At 38.5% G+C, this 19,215-nt stretch overlaps 1 protein-coding gene across 3 annotated transcripts in view; it reads right to left on the reverse strand.

Moving 5' to 3' along the window:
• The window catches only part of TAFA2 (TAFA chemokine like family member 2), a 495,541-nt gene that overhangs the window by 396,602 nt on the left and 79,724 nt on the right, over positions 1-19,215 (reverse strand). The gene's annotated exons all lie outside the window — the stretch shown is intronic.

The raw sequence follows: 19,215 nt of genomic DNA on the forward strand, positions 1-19,215 counted from the left end.
AATCTGAAGCAGGCTCCAGGCTCTGAGCTGTCAGCACAGAGCCCGACACGGGGTTCAAACTCACAACCGCGAGATCATGACCTGAGCCGAAGTCGGACGCTCAACCGACTGAGCCACCCAGGCGCCCCTACATTTCTTTAGACAGTTTCAGAGACATCAGTCCTGTAAATCATCTCTCTCCAAATCCCATACAATTTTTAAAACCATTATAATTAAATGAATAATAACCATTTACTATCGGTCAGTTTTCAGTCAGATTTATACATCAATATTTTCTTTGCAATATGGAAACTTTATAGTCCATTCATATCTTCTTTATAATCAATATGTTCAGTATATTTATGGATATTTTATATGACTTAGTATACTACTTTAGTATTTTAGACTATTATAAAGGGCTTGACTGTTATAATTTTGCATTTTTAATACATTATTGCTACATCTCTGATTTGATTTTTTTGTCATTTGTTAGGAACACAATCTCCAACAGTAGTTCCTTTGGGAAGACATTATCTCCTTTATAGAACCATTTTCAGGAATGTGTTGTGATGGAAAGCAATGAGAGAATGCATTTATATGTTTCTAATATAAACCACTCCTGTGTATATGTTATGGATTTATCAAGGTAGTATTAATGATGGAAGTGAAGATTTCAAATATGTGTGATTAGAATGACAAATATTTAATGATAAAATGCAGCCATGACAAAAAAGGATCGCAAATTGACATTGCTAGAGTTTTGTTTTCTTTTTTTTTTTTTAAACTAATAGAATTCACACATTCAAATGAATTTTGCCTTGAAAGTTGTTATGTACCTTGAAAGCAAAGAATCAAAAAGACCCTCCGGGGAGTTCAAATTTTAGCTATAAAACTAATAACTGCTAGAACTTCTACATCCAAATACATGTTGTTCTCAAAGTGGTAACCTTATAAGGCAACACCAGATTCCAATGATGGTGCCATATGTTCACGACGTTTTGAGAACTCCACCTTTGAAAACATTCCCAAAGCACAAATTGCACTCTTGATTATCCTCAGAGAGCCGCACGTGTTCATTCACTGAGGGTGGATTAAAGAACCAAAACCATTTTGTGTCAAGTCCAATAAATCCGGTGAATGATAAAATTAAGCAATACTCAAAACAAGATTTAACTACAAAATAAAAAGGCAGATGTCCTTGGAAAGAGTGTAAATTTGCTCTGAAGGCGAATCCAAGAGAAGATTTTAACATGTATTGAGTAATTGCAGCAGGGTTGAAATGTGTGCAGCCTCCAGGGGAAAATATTTTCAAAGATATCAATCGTGTTTATTATACATTCAGGAACTTTTGTGTTTTAAAAATTCCTTGCTATGGGTATTTGTAAATTTAGGCACCTAGGAGACAACTGCCCCCATCTTTCTCAGGGTTATGTCTCCCAACTTGAAAAATACCCATGACTGGCATTACCACAAAAGAATTTTAGAAAGAAATTAGTTTACCTTTCAAAATTTCAAATGGCTACATAACATAGGAAAGAAAGAGAACAAATTTAAACTTGAATTTTAATCCTGATTTATCAATTTATTTTGACTAACACTGAATGTTTACTCTCTTCTAGAGACTGCTCTGAACACATTGAACCTATTAAAAAATTGCATCTTGGGGCCTGGGTGGCTCAGTTGGTTAAGCATCCAACTTCAGCTCAGGTCATGATCTCGTGGTTCATGAGTTCAAGTCCCATGTCAGGCTCTGTGCTGATAGCTCAGAGCCTGGAGCCTGCCTCAGATTCTGTGTCTCCCTCTCTCTGCCCCTCCCCCATTCATGCTCTGTCTTCCTCTCCCAAAAATAAACATTAAAAAAAATTTTAATAAAAAAATTTCATCTTTACAAGACTACTGTAAAATACATCCTCTAGTTAGCTTCATTTTTAAAATGAAGAAACTCAAAGCATAGAGATTTAGAAACCATGCATACTTGTGTTTATTGCAGCATTATTTACAATAGCCAAGATACAGAAGCAGCCCAAGCGTGCATCGACTGATGAATGCATAAATAAGATATGGTATATACACGCAATGGAATATTACTCAGCCAGAAAAAATAATGAAATCTTGCCATCTGCAATGACATGGTTGGATCTAGAGTGTATAATGCTAAGTGAAATAAGTCAGAGAATGACAAATACCATATGAATTTATTCATAAGTGGCATTTAAGAAACAAATGAGCAAAGAGGAAAAAATAAGAGAGAGCACCGAATCAAGAAAGAGCCTCTTAATTATAGAGAACGGATAGTTACCAGAAGGAGGTGGGTGGGGGTGAGGAAATGGGTAAAACAGGTGATGGGGATGAAGGAGTGCACTTGTGATGAGCACAGGGTGATGTATGGAAGTGCTGAATAACTGACTACACCACACCCCTGAAACTAATATAACACCGTATGCTAACTAACTTGAATTAAGATAAAGTTAAAAAAGAAAAAAAAAAACACTAAAAACCACACAGATCAAAAGAGGTAGAGCCGGGACAGGAACACAGGCAATTCAATCCAGATCCTGTTCTCTGAACTACGGTGATATAATTGCTTAGAATATTGGCCAAATTACTACAACAAATTAGAAGAACATGTGTTTCAAAGGTATTAAAATTTGCAGGAATGAGGAGAAATAACAACAAAAAACAAACAGCCATTGACAGGTTTTTGTCAATTGCCCAGGTTTCCAAATGCTGTGGATGGTTTTAAAGGTACCATCTATACATGCCTACCTACCCCTGGATCCCAGGCCCCAGACCTTGTAGGCCAGACTTTGCTAAGGTATCTCAGGAGCATACTGAAAGTGTGCAGCTTGCACACATGTAGAAAACATTCTTACCTAATCATACCTACAACCACAAGAGTATCATATGCATGATTCTACGAGAGGAAGAAATACAAGGTACTTAGGTATCGGGCAGTGGGTTAGGCACGGGACTGCACCTGAGAGATGGAATTACAATTGCCAGCCTGCTGGAGCTCACATCTTGAGGGGTAGATGGTCATGAAACAGGCAAACAAATTAAATGCTATTTGACTTATGAGGGAAATAAACATGGCACTGTGGTAGAGAATAAAGGGAACGGCTAGGAAAGGTCTAGAAGACCAGGGTCAGGCCCTTTAAGGCCAAATATCACAGCAGTAAATCAAATGTCATGGCACAGCAAGAAATTACGGACCTAGCATCCACATGTGAGTGGCACAGCTCAAATGAATTTTTTTTAATGTTTATTTATTTTTGAGAAAGAGTATGAGTGGGAGAGGGGCAGAGAGAGAGAGAGGGAGAGGGATACACAGAATCAGAAGCAGGATCCAGGCTCTGAGCTGTCAGCACAAAGCCCAATGTGGGGCTTGAATCCCCAATCCGTGATATCATGACCTGAGCCGAACTGGGACGCTTATCCAACTGAGCCACCCAGGAGCCCCCAAATGAAATTCTTTTAATAAGGCAGAACCTCACCCTAAGTTGGTATGTCCAACTCTCACACTAGCCTAAAAATGGTTAAAAGGCAAAAAGCCCTTCTGCCCTGTAGGATCCGTCACAGCTGATTCTACTAAATTTTGGGTGTGCCTCTCAAAAACACAGGAGGTTAAGGAATCTGTTCCCTCCTTGACATTGTGTTGCTAAACTCACATGTACCCTTGCACTGTTTATTTTCCAATTCATAGTAATATACAAGAACACTAACAGTACTCAAAGATCAAGAATTCTTTTTTGCAAATCCTCAAGCATGAACCAGTCTTTGCAAACTGGCCTACCCCAGAAAGCCTCTCTAAGGATGTGATGTTAAAAATGACATCTAAAAGGTGAGAAGGAACCCGTTATGCAAAGCCCCAAGAAAAAGAGCCTGACAGATCTGGTTCAAAGAGCAAACTTTACAAAGACTGGTATTGGGAAAATGTCTCCCTGTATTGCCATTGCCATATCTTTCTTAATACCTTTGTACATGATCATTCCCCACCACCATTAAACCAGCATCCCATGATAAGCTGTGGAAGCTATTATCAAAAAAAGCAGAGTGTGACTTTGGATTCCCTTCTTTGGGGATCTTATCTGTTCTTTGTACCTTTAGGTACAGCCCAACATCACAGATAGGTCCAGGGACTCCTATCTGGATGCCAAAGATGTTGCTCAGACTGAGATGTGCTCCTTAAAAAGTCAAGCATCCACATATCACTGAAATTACAAATACTAAAATCATCAAAGTATCATCAAGAAAACAGGGGAAAGTGAAGAAGGCCTGCTTAACTATACCTGAACCCAAAGGAAAGGGGTTTTGAGGGGGAGGGGTTCGTTAAAGCTAAGATAAAAAGACATGTAGCTCATCACAATGTGATCAACTCATGGAAAAGAAAATGTAAAATATTACCTTTAAAAAAACAGGGAATAAAGTTGATTTAAAAAGAGTAAACTAAATTTGGTACAAAGGATTATAATCCCAACTACAACTGTCCCCCTTTTTGTATGTATTCCCAGAAGAAGGTAAATGATCTTTAAATTATTTTTAAGGAAAATACTTCCCAAAAGTGTACAATGCAATTTACAGTATTTCGATAATGATAACTCAGTGTTACAAATGAAGCCAAGTCTGCCAGCGGAGCAAGTGTTGAAACACAGGCAGAAATGGCTTAGCTTGTCATTCACAGGCAGTGTGCAAAGCTTTCCCCAGGCTGCTAAGTGGTCCTGATTGCCAGGCCTCCCCAGCGTCACACCGATTCGCTCAGGGGCGGTTGAGCAGGAGGCACGCGTGCCTATGCGTGTCCTCAAGGGGCACGTGCCTGCAATCACACAGCCCCACGCCCCAGGCGGCAATGCTGTTCAGTGTGCGTTTTGCATGTGTATCTCTCTCTGGCTCCACCATCGGAGTATCTGCTATAGTTTATCACCCCCTTGCTCCTTCTGTGCTCTGCACTCAGCTGCTGCAGCTGCTTGGTAGCATCACTACTCTCTTCCCGTTTCTTCGCTGATTATTTAAAAAAGCATTCATTAAAAATTACGTCCCAAGCACTGTGTTGGGCACCAAGTGAACAAAACAGACATGATACCTGACCGCACAGGGCTTATAACGTAAAAAGGAGATAGACATTAAACCAGCAAATCCATCCTCACAACTTGCACCGATACAATACTACTGAGGGAATACCACAAAGTCCAAATATACTTAGGTTCCAGAAGGCCTTTCTGAAGAAGTAATAATTAAATCAAGGTCTATAGGACAAATAGGAGAGAGCTACGGGGGGAAAAAAGCAAAAGTGAAGACGTTTAAGGAATAAATCTCAACGTGGGGAAAGACTAAGAAACATAAGAGCTTGGCGCATGTGCAGAATAGAAACGCCAGTCAAAGGGGTGAAACTGGCATATGACCACGTGGGGAAAGGAGGCGGAGCCAGACCACAGCTTATAGATCATGTTAAATATTTTTACTACAGGGATTGGTCAATGACCAGTACTCACAAATCTGCTTGGTTACATGTTGAATGATCGCTCCGTCTGTTCTGTGGTAATAATTTAAAAAAAAAAAAATGGGGTGAAGGAGGTGTGGCACCTGGGTGGCTCAGTCGGTTAAGCTTCTGACTTTAGCTCAGGTCATGATCTCACAGTTCCTGAGCTGGAGCCCCATGTCGGGCTCTGTGCTGACAGCTCAGAACCTGGAGCCTGCTTCAGATTCTGTGCCTCCCTCTCTCTCTCTGCCCCTTGCCAGCTCACACTCTGTCCCCTTTCTCTCTCAAAAATAAACATTAAAAACTTAAAAAAAAAAAAAAAAAAAAACCAACTAGGATGGCAAGAGTGGAAGACAGGAGGCTGGTTTCAAGGGCATTGCAATAATCCAGGTGGACTCCATCTCTTTCAATTAGGTGAGTTTCTTCCTTCTCCACCAGTCACTTATACCCTATTCTGATTTTCGTGGAAAAGCTTGAGTTATTAAAGGCCCAGATCCCTCTTTTCCTCTGTGTGTTAAATCCAATAACTAGCATGAGAAAAGTTCTGGCCCTTCCCTTCTCAGCTGTGTTCACTCTTCATGGAAGCTGCTTTGTCATTAAAGCTTAAAGATGTTTTAAGCTTAGGAAGTCAATCCCCCAATAATAAAATCTTTACATTTCCCCATATTACAAGGAGATATTACCTTGAATTCTATCAAAGATACACTCTTTTCTCTCTAATAAAAAGAATTTACTATTTTAGAAGTAAAAATTCGATGGGGTGCCTGGGTGGCTTAGTCGGTTGGGCATCTGATTTCAGCTCTGGTCACTATCTCATACTCCGTGAGTTCAAGCCCCGCATTGGGCTCTGGGCTGACAGCTCAGAGCCTGGAGCCTGCTTCAGATTCTGTGTCTCCACCTCTCTCTGCCCCTCCCCCGCTCATGCTCTGTCTTTGTCTCAAAAATAAATAAAAACATTAAAAAAAATTTTTTTAAAGAAGTAAAAATTTGATTTCACATTTGATTTCCAATTTGCCAACATTTGATTTCAACAATGAATTGCATTATCTTAACATTTTATCACAGGGGCCTTAATTTGAAGTCCAAACTTCTAAGACACCATGAAGCCGCTCCCTGAAAGAATTACAAACACTTAGAGCCGTTGGTACTTAGCAATTTTCCTGCAGAAGTCTATAACACTCGCCAGATTTGCAGTAGGGTTCAAGAGTGAATGACTGAGGTTAACCTACCTGTGCCTAGCAAACCTTCCCATCACCACCATCTGATCAGCCTGGCCAATGGAAATCTTCCCCCAAACTGACAAATGTATAAGAAGAGAGTGAAGTTGTTTTTCCATTGGCATTGCTAAGCTTGGGCTGCAATGGCCTTGTGTCCTGCCATATGGAAAAATCCTTTTGAAACAGAACAAATATGTAAATAAATAGACACATGGGTAAAAAATAGAGATAGACTTCTGCCATCATTGAGTCCCTGGTTCTACTCATTAAAGTCCTACTTCTTGCATCACTTCCTCCGGATCTGAGATCTACTCCCAATATTTATTGAAGCTACTTAGCCAATCAATTCTTTTTAAGCAAGTTTGAGTTGGGGTTCTCTGTCACTTGCAACAGAGTTAGTCCTGGCTTAAAAAATATCCCCCCAAACCTTAAGAATCATCTCTTTCATGTAGTGGTCTGATATCAGAATTCAACAGAGACTTAAAGATATTAAAATTCACCCAAAATACAAATTCCTATTTGATCAGTTAACATTATGAAGTATTACTAGGACTTAGAGACCTAAGTATATTTTAGTGGATTTAATTCTAGTGGCAGAAATTAAAGCCTAATTAGAAAGCTGTGGGAATCTTATTAAATTATATTTACACATTAAGTGTTTGCTTAATAAATGTAATAAACCATAAGATCACTTGAGGTTACAAAGCAGATGGTGTATCTTAGATAAATTTAAAGGAATTAGGCAGCTCTCATAAAATTATTTCATCCAGTACATGTCATAAAATACTAAAACTTCTATGAGAGAAAAGGATCTGTATGTCTTTTCAATTTGATTCTACTGGTAATGATGATACAAGGAACAAAAACTGGTAAATCACAAAATATAGAAACACTCTGCCTAATCAATAGTGTAAGTCTCTAGAACATCCTCCAAATCAATAAGATATATAATAAGGACAAGAACCACCTAAGAGTAAATGAAAAAAAAAAAAGTGAATTGTAACACAGCCCAGAAACATTATCCAAGCTATATTAAAAGTGCATTTAACACAAGAACGTTATCAGTCTTCTTAACTTCAGTAGCACAGGCAACAAATAAAATTTATCTTTCCTTCTTCATACTAGAGAGTCATAACATTCCCAAAACCCCACCAAACTACAAAACAAATAGTTTTAAAGTATTCAGACCACCTTACCACTTTGCTAGAGACTCCCCATCTGCAGGCTTTTTGCAGTATCAAGACCAAAGGTTATAATTACTAAAGTCAATGACCGGTTATTGTCAGAGATGTGCATTATGAATTTAATTTCTAGTCAGAGAAAAAGCATTGTAGGGAAACCTCATTGAGAATGGGGTGTTTTAGATAAATAAATTTTAGGGGGCGCTGGATGGCTCAGTCAGTTAAGCAGCCAAGGCCATTTGAGGTTACAAGATCAGCTTGATTTCAGCTCAGGCCAGTATCTCAAGATGGTGAGGTCAAGCCCAGCATGGCACCCCATGTGCTGAGTGTGGAGCCTGCTTATGATTCTCTCCCCCGCCTCCTCCCCTCCCCCCACTTTGTGTCTGTCTCTCTCTATCTCTCAAAATAAAACATAAAAAAAATAGGTAAATTTTGCCAAATTGGTAAGAAGGAGGCAAATAATATATTGAGCCACACATGCCAGGCCCTTGCTGGCTGTACTTCAATCACAAATATGATGTCATCTGAGCCTCACAGCACCCCTGCATGGTGGGAACTATCATCTCTGCCTTATACAGAAGAAAGCAAGCTGAAACTCACAGCATTAAGTACACTTAAGCATAAGTGGCAAATGTGGAATGAATCCAGTCCAATGCCAAGTCCTATGTTTTTACCGTGTCATACTGCCTTCTCTTAGCTATCCAAGTTTTTCTTTTTTTTTTTAACATACTTTTATTAATGTTTTTATTTGAGAGAGAGAAAGAGCATGAGCAGGGGAGGGGCAGAGAGAAAGGGAGACACAGAATCTGAAGCAGGCTTCCTGAGTCAGCACAGAACCTGACATGGGGCCCGAACTCACAGACCATGAGAGATCATGACCTGAGCCAAAATCAAGAATTAGCCGCTTAACCCACTGAGCCACCCAGACACCCAAAGTTTTTTCATTTAGACCATGTTTTAGATAATAAATGATCATAAAATGGGAATGAATTTTAGAGGTAAATTTTCCTTTTAGCACAAAAAAAATGGAACATATTTTCTTAATGTCTCAGAGATAATCATCAATATGGAGATTTTGTTTTGTTTTCTTTATTAGCCCTCTAGGTCAAACTTTTGATTATTCCACTTACGTCATTGTGTATCCCCCTAACACCTCATAATAGTAGCTTTACACACACACCCACAGCCCTTCAAGTTTGGTCTTCCAGTCCGCTGTGGATGGGTAAACAACAGAACCAGGTTGTTTAAGAACTGTAGGTTTATTAAGTGTCATTAAAATTCCGGTAGAACTCAGAAAGTCAATTCCGTGTCTTTGTAGGAAGCTCTTTGAAATCACTGTTTCAGAGACCTCCTCACTTTATTTCCTTACTTCTAGTAAAAGTTATATCCTAAAAAACTGACATTTCAGAAAGCAGGACTGCAGATAGAAAACCACCTTCAGATACATGAAATGTTGATATAATTATACATTTATACAGTTTGGTTTGGCGTTTCTCGCCAACAATCTGACTTCTAAATATAGACTCTAGCAATGATTTATGGAGATGACAATTGAATCCTTTACTTGCCCATTAGCATAACTTTAAAATATTGTTTGTTGTAACGATACTATACCTCATCCTATCCAGTCTTCTTAAGGGAACAGTGTGAACCTTCCTGTAACAATGAAGGTTATCACTTGCGCACATCCTGAATGCCAAGCATTCTATGTGCAGTGACTTGTTAATTCTCATAACCAAACAGGTATTCTGGTAGTGGCTGTACACATTCTGCTCTTTCAACTTTGGGGTGCCAGTCATATACATCATAGTATGAATAATGCTCTTTAGGGATGGAACCCAATTATGAGTGGCCTAAAGGTCAGTACTATTTTGACTCCCCTATCATAGGAACTAAGGAATATAAGGTTTAGAAAGTTACACAAATGATGGAGATACTTCAGAAAAAGAGGTCTTAATCACTGTGACAAGCCACATCCTACAATTTCCTACAGATACTAATTAACTGGGATGCGATAAGACATGCCGATTGTGCTAAATATCAATGTCCCCCCAAAATTCCTATGTTGAAATCCTAACCCCCAATGTGATAGTATTCAAAGGTGAGGCCTTTAGGAGCTTATTAGGACCTGAAGGTGGAACCCTAACAAATAGGTTTAGTACCCTGATGAGAAGAAACAAAAGAGCTTGCTCTCTCTCTGTTCTCTGCCATAAGAGGATACCACCAGAAGGTGGATCTTTATTAAGAACCAGACCATGCTAGAAACCCCATCTCAGCCTTCCAGGCCCCAGAGCTGTGAGGAATAAATGTATGCTGCTGAAGCCAGCCAGTCTATGATATTTTGTTATGGAAGCCCCAACTGACAAAGACCATATTCATAGATGCAGACACTTAGATACACACGCACCAAACACTCACAATGTAGAAATGGCCTAGGTTAGCTTCAGATTATCCAACAATAGCTATGAATCAAAGTCTGTTTTTCAACAGTGCTCTAGAATAAACCAAGATCCAGGAAAGCCCTGAGGACTGTAAGAGCTCCCTCAAACCTAAGGGCAGCTTGAGGAGCCAGCACGCCACAGACTAGGTTCTTTGACAATAACCCTGCTCGTCTGAGATCCGTAGGAGTCAAAACATACTTAACTAATGGACTTGGCTGATACAGTGCTGTGGCTGATGCCAAATTACCAGCCTTCTAAATAAACTCCAAAGGTGAGAAGTGACCTATTTCAGATCTATAATCATGCCTATCATAAATTTATACTTACACTTGAAGGTTTTTGCATTTACCTGGAGATGCATATTCATCATGAAATATTTGGTTATCAAATTTCCTTAGATTTAGTTCTTCTATAAACCTAGACCTGTCTTTTATCCTGAAAGACAAAGTGCTGCAAAATGCAAGTGACTTCCAAGGGAGATCTACAGCTAATGGTTTGAAGGACCCCATGTGCAACTTCTACAAGAACAACCCATCACAGGACAGGCACCATCACCACCCTACATAGAGAGTTCTACTTCAACACAGTGAGGATCAACCATTTCTGAAGTCTAATTAAGAGCCCATTCATTTTTTTCATTTTTCACTAAGTATTTATTGAGTGCCTACTCTAGGTCTAACACTAGGGTTAGCATTAGACACTGAGATGAGTAAGGAATAGTCCTTGTCCTCAAGGAATGCACAGGCAAGTGAAGGAGGAAAATATAAAAATCAATGTTAGAACACCCAGCAGTGCTAACAAAATTTGAACCAAGTGCTAAGAGAGTCATCAGCTCTGCCTATGGGTAGTGCAGAAGCTTAAGAAAAAATTCACACACATACAAAGCAACATTTCTAGTGATTTGTGAAGGACAACTAGGAGTTTGCCTGGTTAAGAAGCTGAAGAAGACTGCTGGAATCAAGTTTCTTCTTGCTGTATCACTAACTGTAAGCATGTGAGAGAAAAATGTTCTTCTGGCTCTCATTATACAAGTGCTTTGTCCTCCTCTCGATTATATTTTCTCTGACTTCAAAGTGGGTAATCAGGGAAGATTTACTAGGTTGTTATTTGGATTGAAACAAAATATGCTGGAGTCAGGTAGAAACTACTGTTGTTTTTAAAATATTTTTCTGGAGGCGCCTGGGTGGCGCAGTCGGTTAAGCGTCCGACTTCAGCCAGGTCACGATCTCACGGTCCGTGGGTTCGAGCCCCGCGTCGGGCTCTGGGCTGATGGCTCAGAGCCTGGAGCCTGTTTCCGATTCGGTGTCTCCCTCTCTCTCTGCGCCTCCCCCATTCATGCTCTGTCTCTCTCTGTCCCAAAAATAAATAAACGTTGAAAAAAAAATAAAAATTTAAAAAATAAATAAATAAAATAAAAAAAATAAAATAAAATATTTTTCTGGGTCCATTTAAAATATCTGCCACAGTATCTTGACTTTTCAACAGCTCGCGTTGTGAAAACATGAGACATTTTTCTTCAAAAAGTATAACTAAAGGTCACAATTAAATTAAACATCAACATCTATTAAGATCAAGTTAATACCCCTGAAAAATAGATGACTCTTCCAAGTGTGTATTTAAATTGGCAGCTGGTGACTAGTATAACGTGTTCCACATTGTTACACCACAGCAACATGCAAGCTATTACGTGAATGCAAAAATTGCTGATGTGATGATCCCTGAGATCATTTCCAGTAAACTCCAAGAGCTAAGCTACCTATGAAACAATAGTATCAGATCAGTTCTACGATTACCATGACTTTAGAGAACTCCAGAGCTACCTCCAAAATCTAAGCAATTCCTTCATTATGGGACAATAATATACCCTGAACCCAACTGCCTCCTCAACTTAAAGATAAAGATCAAATATATTCTGGTGGAGAAAAACTAAGGTAAGAACTCATGATATTTTGGCAGACCTATAGCTCCCATGTGTAATCTTCACAGTTTGTCATTAAAGAAGTCTCTGAGGGTGTCTTGAGCAGGGTTGCTCCATCTCCTTGTCTCTTTCTATCAACAGTCCACCCCAGTTCATCCAATGAGGAAAGAAAAAGTACCCAATTCCTACACTGCTCATATATATATTCTGAATGGTACTAGCCTTGATTTCTCTGCCTACAGCACATCCTTATGCACATGCAACCTCTAGTCCTGTCGACAACAGATGTGCAAATTCTGTTACATGACTTCCACTCATCTGATCAGAGTTCCTACTCAGAAAGATTGAAGACAAGCATCTGTCAACACTGCCGTCTCACACTCGACTACAGCTGAAATCAGAGGCATCAAACCAGGGGAGACATTGACCAAAATATTTGCCATTCATTGAGAAATGCTGCTTGCCCAGAACCGCTGGCATTCACCTTGCTAACAGAAATACCTTCTTGGAATCTGTGGTATTTGTTTTATGTCCAGCTGGTCACTTTCATTTCTGATCTCATGCTAAGGTCAGAGTTATACACTTACCCCATCAGAACCTAGCAGCAATGGTCTGTTATTGTCCGGTCCAATTTATGAAGGAGATTTTCAAATTAGGACAGCGACCAGAGATGTGCAGAATGGCTATTTACAGACCACGTGCTTCCTCGGAAGCACCTGGGAGCTGGCAGGGCACGATGGTATGCGCTGATAGGAAATGATACAAATGACAAATGAGCAATGTCTAATTATTCCAGTGCTGCTCAGACACAGAGACAAAGACAAGAAAACTGAGAGTTAGGATGAAACTCCATCCTCCTCTAACCCTATTGTGTGTACTGCACTACATATTAATGTAACATCAAGCCCTATTTTTAGATCTCTGCAATCCACGGGCATAAATCATTCCGGTGCCACAAGTCACCTCTGAGTTAGCAATGCCAAGTTTAACATTTTGCAGGATCCTACTAACAATATAATTGAAAGCAAGTGATATTTAAAATGAATAGTGGTAACTGTAATAGAATAGCATTATCCTATAAATAGATTTTTTGCGAGAATTTATTAAGTAATAATTAAAAGAAAAAGTGACAAACGTGCCACTTAGCTAATTCTATCTTCACAATAGCTCTCAGGGTTGAATTTGGAATGCCGTTCTTCTGCAAAAAAAATGCAAATGGAACAGTCCTGTTTTCTTTTTACATAATACTGATTAATCCACAGTGGTTTCAGCCAAGAGGGTTGTCTCTGAATTGAACATCTGATTAAAGAAGGAAAGACACAGCACAATTAAAGGCATGAGCTGGTCAAAGTGTTACTTTCTATGATAGTCCATGACCATTTTTGGTGAAACAGAATTTAAAGCTAAATCTTCCCTCAACTCAGAAATCCTCCTCCCAAAGTTAGTAGAGGAAAAAAAAACACTTTTACTTTTAAATTAATATTAAACCAGAATGTAATGTGCTTCACATGAAATCCACTAAGAAATGGCAAGAATGGAAGGGGATCTCACTGTTTTATATAGCCAAGCAGATACAATTCACTACATATTTTCAAGATAAACAATAACCAGTCCTCAAGTAAGAGGACACAATAGCACCATTTGTCACACATAGTTCATCTTAAATTTACCTGGTATTTGAGGTGGCCATGTGTGTTAGATAACTGGCTTTACCCAGAAGAGGAGAAACTCCTCCTATCTTTATGACCAGAGGTAGTGTTGCAGCAAGGTTCCCAATAAAGTGAGATTCCCACCCTCCCACAGGTAACAGGAGTGAGGAACACTTTTTTCCTTAATGTTTACATTGCAGAGGGATGGCTCCCGGGTCCTTAAGGAAGATATTCCTGGGTCAAAGAGGTGAGGAAACATCCATAAGGTTTTCAGAAGGATTTATATACTTTTCCAAGGCAGGAAAAAGTACTTACAAGCTTGCTAAAGGAAGTGTTCTAGAAAAAGGGAAAAAACAAGTCTCTTCCCTTATTTTCAACAGGGAAAATTAAACCTCTTAATTTTTATTTGACCTTACACCATATAGGTTCAGTATGATAATCATAATGCAAACTCATTTACGGAAGATAATGTGATTACTGCAAGTCCCCAGAAGAGAAAATCAACAAAATGGGTAAAACAAAAATGCTTTCTAGACCATTAAATCAGCACAAATTAATACATCATGCCAAACCACATGCATTATGGACTGCAATGATTATTGATAACATATTTCACCAAGGGAAAAGCAGACTCTTAATAACCCTTTGTCTTCCTGTCCATTTCTGACAAGGATGATGATTTCATTTTTAATTAGTTCAGAAGTAAATGTATAATGATAACCAGAGGGAAACATTTTTGCCCCTCTGCATGAGATTATCTATACAATCATTAGCCATTAAAAATGTATTATACTGAGTACAAAGGGTAGCTTTGCATTCTTTTAAATAATGCATGTTACCCTACAAATGACAAAAAGTATAGCAGAGATTAGGTAAATGAATCAACTTAGCAAAATTCCCAATCAGTCCTATAGTCAGAACAGGTATTTGGCTGATATGATGTATCCCAGACACGTAGTTCAAACTACTTAATGAACTTTCTACCTTTATGTAGTAATTTTCCACTAAGTGCTCTTATACAGCATCATCTAATGTTAGCATTAAGAGGGATGTGTAATACCAATCAATAGCCAAATAAAACAAAACCACCAGAAGTTAGAAGGGGATAATGCAGAGAGTAATGCTTTCTGATGAGACCTTTAGAGGGCAACATCAAAAGGAATCATCCAGAGGCTGCAGCCATTAGTAGATCACATGCCCCATTGAAGATGTTGCTAACACAGCTCCTATTTGATGAAAAATGGGTGCAATCTTAGTTCTTGCTACATGTGCCTCAATTCCTCTAGAGAAATGCTTCAATAAAAAGGAATATCATAAAGAAAAGAATAAAGGTTTAACGAAAACACTAAGCAGAATCCTAAAATCAGACATCATCCAAAAAGTTTTTTGGTTTTTGGTGTTCGGGAAGGTGGAGAAAGGGGCAAAAAGGAAGGAATGCTCAGTGCTGTCAAATCTAAAATCTGCCCTCAGATCTGATGTGTTCGGCAAATTAAAAGGAAGCCTAAGAGAATCACTAAAGAGGACATCCTGGCCTGTTAGCCAAGAGAGACTCTGTAAAGCAACAGCTAACTTTTCTTTAGTCTGTTCTCCTTTAATTTACATGAAAAGAGACGCTGTTTCTCCAACACTCACCCCGAACTTCCTACTGTGAAGACAGCTGCCTTATTTGCCTTTCAGCAAATTAGAAGTTAAAATAGCCTCACTGTCAGGAGTAGCAGCAGCAATGGAGATGCTTGAAAAAGCTTCCTTTTACTGCAGTGTATTCCATTTCTCAGAGACCACCTCTACCTTTTGACTCCAAGAGAAATCTCTCAAAAAAGGATACCCTTCGTTTACGAACTCAGGATCGCACCCTCTGCTGCTCCCCTCATTGACAAAGATCAAGATAAAATCCCTAACAAGGAGGATTCTGCTTTCTTAATGCTCCTCGTGCACTGATTTTTGCTTTCGTATTCACCCTCTATCCATCACTGCTAATAAAAGTTATTAATAACATTAAAAGCCAAACAAAAGTTTAGGTCATGCTGCAGTTTGGGCAAAAGTGTAAAAATATCTCTAGTATTTTCTTTACAAAAATGTTGAGAATGAGGAGCAATGAGAGCTCATAAAGCCAGTAGGAAAAAAAGAACAAAAAACAAAGACACCATTTCTTCCAAGCAGCAAAAGGGAACATCAAATAAATGCCATCTGAGTCCTAAGTTTGGTTTGCACGTGATTTTTCCAGACAAACCAAATTCTGTGTCCAAAATGAAAATCAAGTAGTGACTTCTGAAGAATCTTCAAAGCCATGTTTTCTTAATTTCAGTCTAGGGACCTCAACATTTTCAAGATTCTGACTCAATGAACTACAATTATTTTCTTAAGCAAGGCTTGCATCCACAGAGGAAATGGAAACAGGAGGCCTGGAAGAAGAATTAGTTCATTAGGATCATATTACTGGACATCTTAACTCTTCTGCATTTCTATTTTCCTTGGTGTAAATTCATAACAACAACCCCTTCTTTCCTCATTTAGCATACACAAGCTCACTGTTTCATTTTGTTAAAATCCCCTGGATGACTGAAATAAAAATGCTACTAAATAGAATATAAATTACTGTAGTATCTATTACAATAATATTATCATTACTATCAACCAGAGGCCATTAAAATTTTTTTTTAATTTTGCCTAAGCCATAAAGAATATTGTCTAAAAAATCATTTTTTCATTCATAATCTTTTCATAGCTTTTTTTCCTGGCCATACATTAGGAAAAGCTACATGGAAGTTTTTGTCAAGTATCATTTTTAATGAATAACAATTATTTAGATAATGCAAAACTCATAAAGTCTCACTAATTAAAGATAGTTGTTAAACCAACAAAGAATATATTGGGTCAGTCTGCTAAACCTCCAAGTAGTAAACTTTTAATAACAGTATAAATCATTACCATTACCAGGCCCATTAAATATGTGTTCAGATTTCATATCGATAATAATACTATGGAATTGAGCTTATATTCCCATCTTATAGAAAGGCAAAGTGCATTGCCCAGGCTGATACAGATGCTAAGTTGTAGAGCCAGCCTTTGAATCAGAATCTACTTGAATCTAAAGTCCAGGATTTTAACCACTACTTAATATTACGGGCTATATTTATATCAATTATCACTGTTGTAAATATATGGGTTGTTTTATTGGTATGATTCATAACTCTAACAGTCCCAAAAGATTCCTCCAAGAATTTTATTTTTATTAACAATTTTGGTCATAGTTCTTATTTGGGACATATTCTAATTCAAGGGCCTCACTCAACTGAACATGGGCTGATAATTATGGATTAGCTGAAGTGCAGTGTGATTTTGGTCATTTAGGCAAGGTCAATTTTTAAAACTATCAATTCCTTTCTTTTTAAATGTTTTTTTTTGGAATATTGACCTCCTTTTGAGTAATTCCTCACCTATAATTTGGCTAGCTTCCATTTTTATTTTAATCTCAAGCCTAAAAGAGAAAGTAATGAATTCATACAGATTAGACATCATCAAGCTAAAAACTAACAAGAGTTACCTTCTTACTGCACCAAGACTGTGTATGCCTCCCTCCCCAGGCCCCCATTTTCCAAGTTTATATAACAGATCATCTTTATGCTGTTGCAGAAGATCAGTATTTCACATTGTACTGATTTTTTTTTCAATTTATGACAGCATATTACAAGAGCTGTGTATGATTTTTACAGTTCATGAGTCTCTAGCCTTGGATCAAGCCACGCTGCAGCTCAATCTTCTTCAGTCCTTGTTAGCAGAGGCCATTGTAACAAAACCAAAATATATGGAATGCACAGTGTCAGCTCCAAATCCTAGACCATAAACTCAGGTGGGCAAGTAATACAACTTTTTTAATATTGATGTTTCTGTAACAGTGTGACAGAAACACCCCAGTAAATTTAAAGATGTAGCCCCTCATCTACACCCTCACCTGCCCTCCCCAAAGTCCTGGTTTCCCAAGGTTATATCCAATTTCCATTCTGAGGAGGAAGCTGAACTGTACCACATTCTAGAGTAGGGGGTGAATCTGACCCTCAAATGCCATTGATCTGCCGTGGTATTTTCTCAGATATCCAGCTTCCTTCCTTGTCCTTGGTCACTGGCCCAAGGAGGTTACTGCCCGGTGTTCCCTCATGCTCAGCCACAGTAGCCCCCTCACTTCTAGATGCCTCAACATTAAAATCATTTGACTCTGTTCCTCTCAGCATCCCTCTTGGTCTAACCTCCCAAATAAAGGGAAGTCAAAGGAATAACAAAAATAGAATGGAGAGAGAAAGGCTATATTAGCTAATCTTGGAAAGTAATATCCAACCGCATTTTAAAGTAAAAGTAAGGGGCGCCTGGGTGGTGCAGTCAGTTGAGCGTCCGACTTCAGCCAGGTCACGATCTCGCGGTCCATGAGTTCGAGCCCCACGTCAGGCTCTGGGCTGATGGCTCAGAGCCTGGAGCCTGTTTCCGATTCTGTGTCTCCCTCTCTCTCTGCCCCTCCCCCATTCATGCTCTGTCTCTCTCTGTCCCCCAAAAAATAAATAAATGTTGAAAAAAAATAATAATAAAAAATAAAGTAAAAGTAAATATGAGTTCTTTTTTCTGTGTATGAAAACAAATAAAAATAATTGATCGGACTTTCACAATACTTAGAGGGTATCCCAAATGGAATTTTTCAAAGAAATATAACAAACAATCCTAAAATATGTATGGAACCACAAAAGACCATTTCTTTCTTAAGAAAACAAAGCTGAAAGCATCACATCCCCAATTTCAAATGATATTACAAAGCTATGTAATTAAAGCATTATTTAGTATTGTGTTGGCATAAAATACAAACACATAGATCAATGCAACAGAATGCATAGCCCAGAAATAAACCTACTCATATATGGTCAATTAATTTATGACAAAGGAGACAAGAATATAAAATGGGGAAAAGACAGTCTCATCAAGAAATGGTGATGGGAAAACTGGAAAGTAACCTGCACAAGAATGAAAGTGGACCACTAACCTACACCATAGACAGAAATTAAATCAAAATAGATTAAAGACTTGAATGTAATACCTAAAAACCATAAAACTCCCTGAAGAAAACCCAGGTGGTAAACTTCTTGACAAAGGTCTTGGCAATGACTTTTGTGTGTCTGACACCAAAAGCAAAAGCAACATTAATTCAGAAATATATATGCACTCCTCTATTTATTGGATTCTTTATGATAGCCAAGATATGGAAGTAACCTAAGAAGCTACTGATAGATGAATGAATAAAGATGTGGTGTATAAACAGACAAATATTACTCGGCCATAAAAAGGAATGGGATCTTATTATTTGTGACAACATG

The sequence above is a fragment of the Leopardus geoffroyi genome, chromosome B4 (assembly GCF_018350155.1).
Source record: "Leopardus geoffroyi isolate Oge1 chromosome B4, O.geoffroyi_Oge1_pat1.0, whole genome shotgun sequence".
In the NCBI taxonomy this organism is placed as follows: domain Eukaryota; kingdom Metazoa; phylum Chordata; class Mammalia; order Carnivora; family Felidae; genus Leopardus; species Leopardus geoffroyi.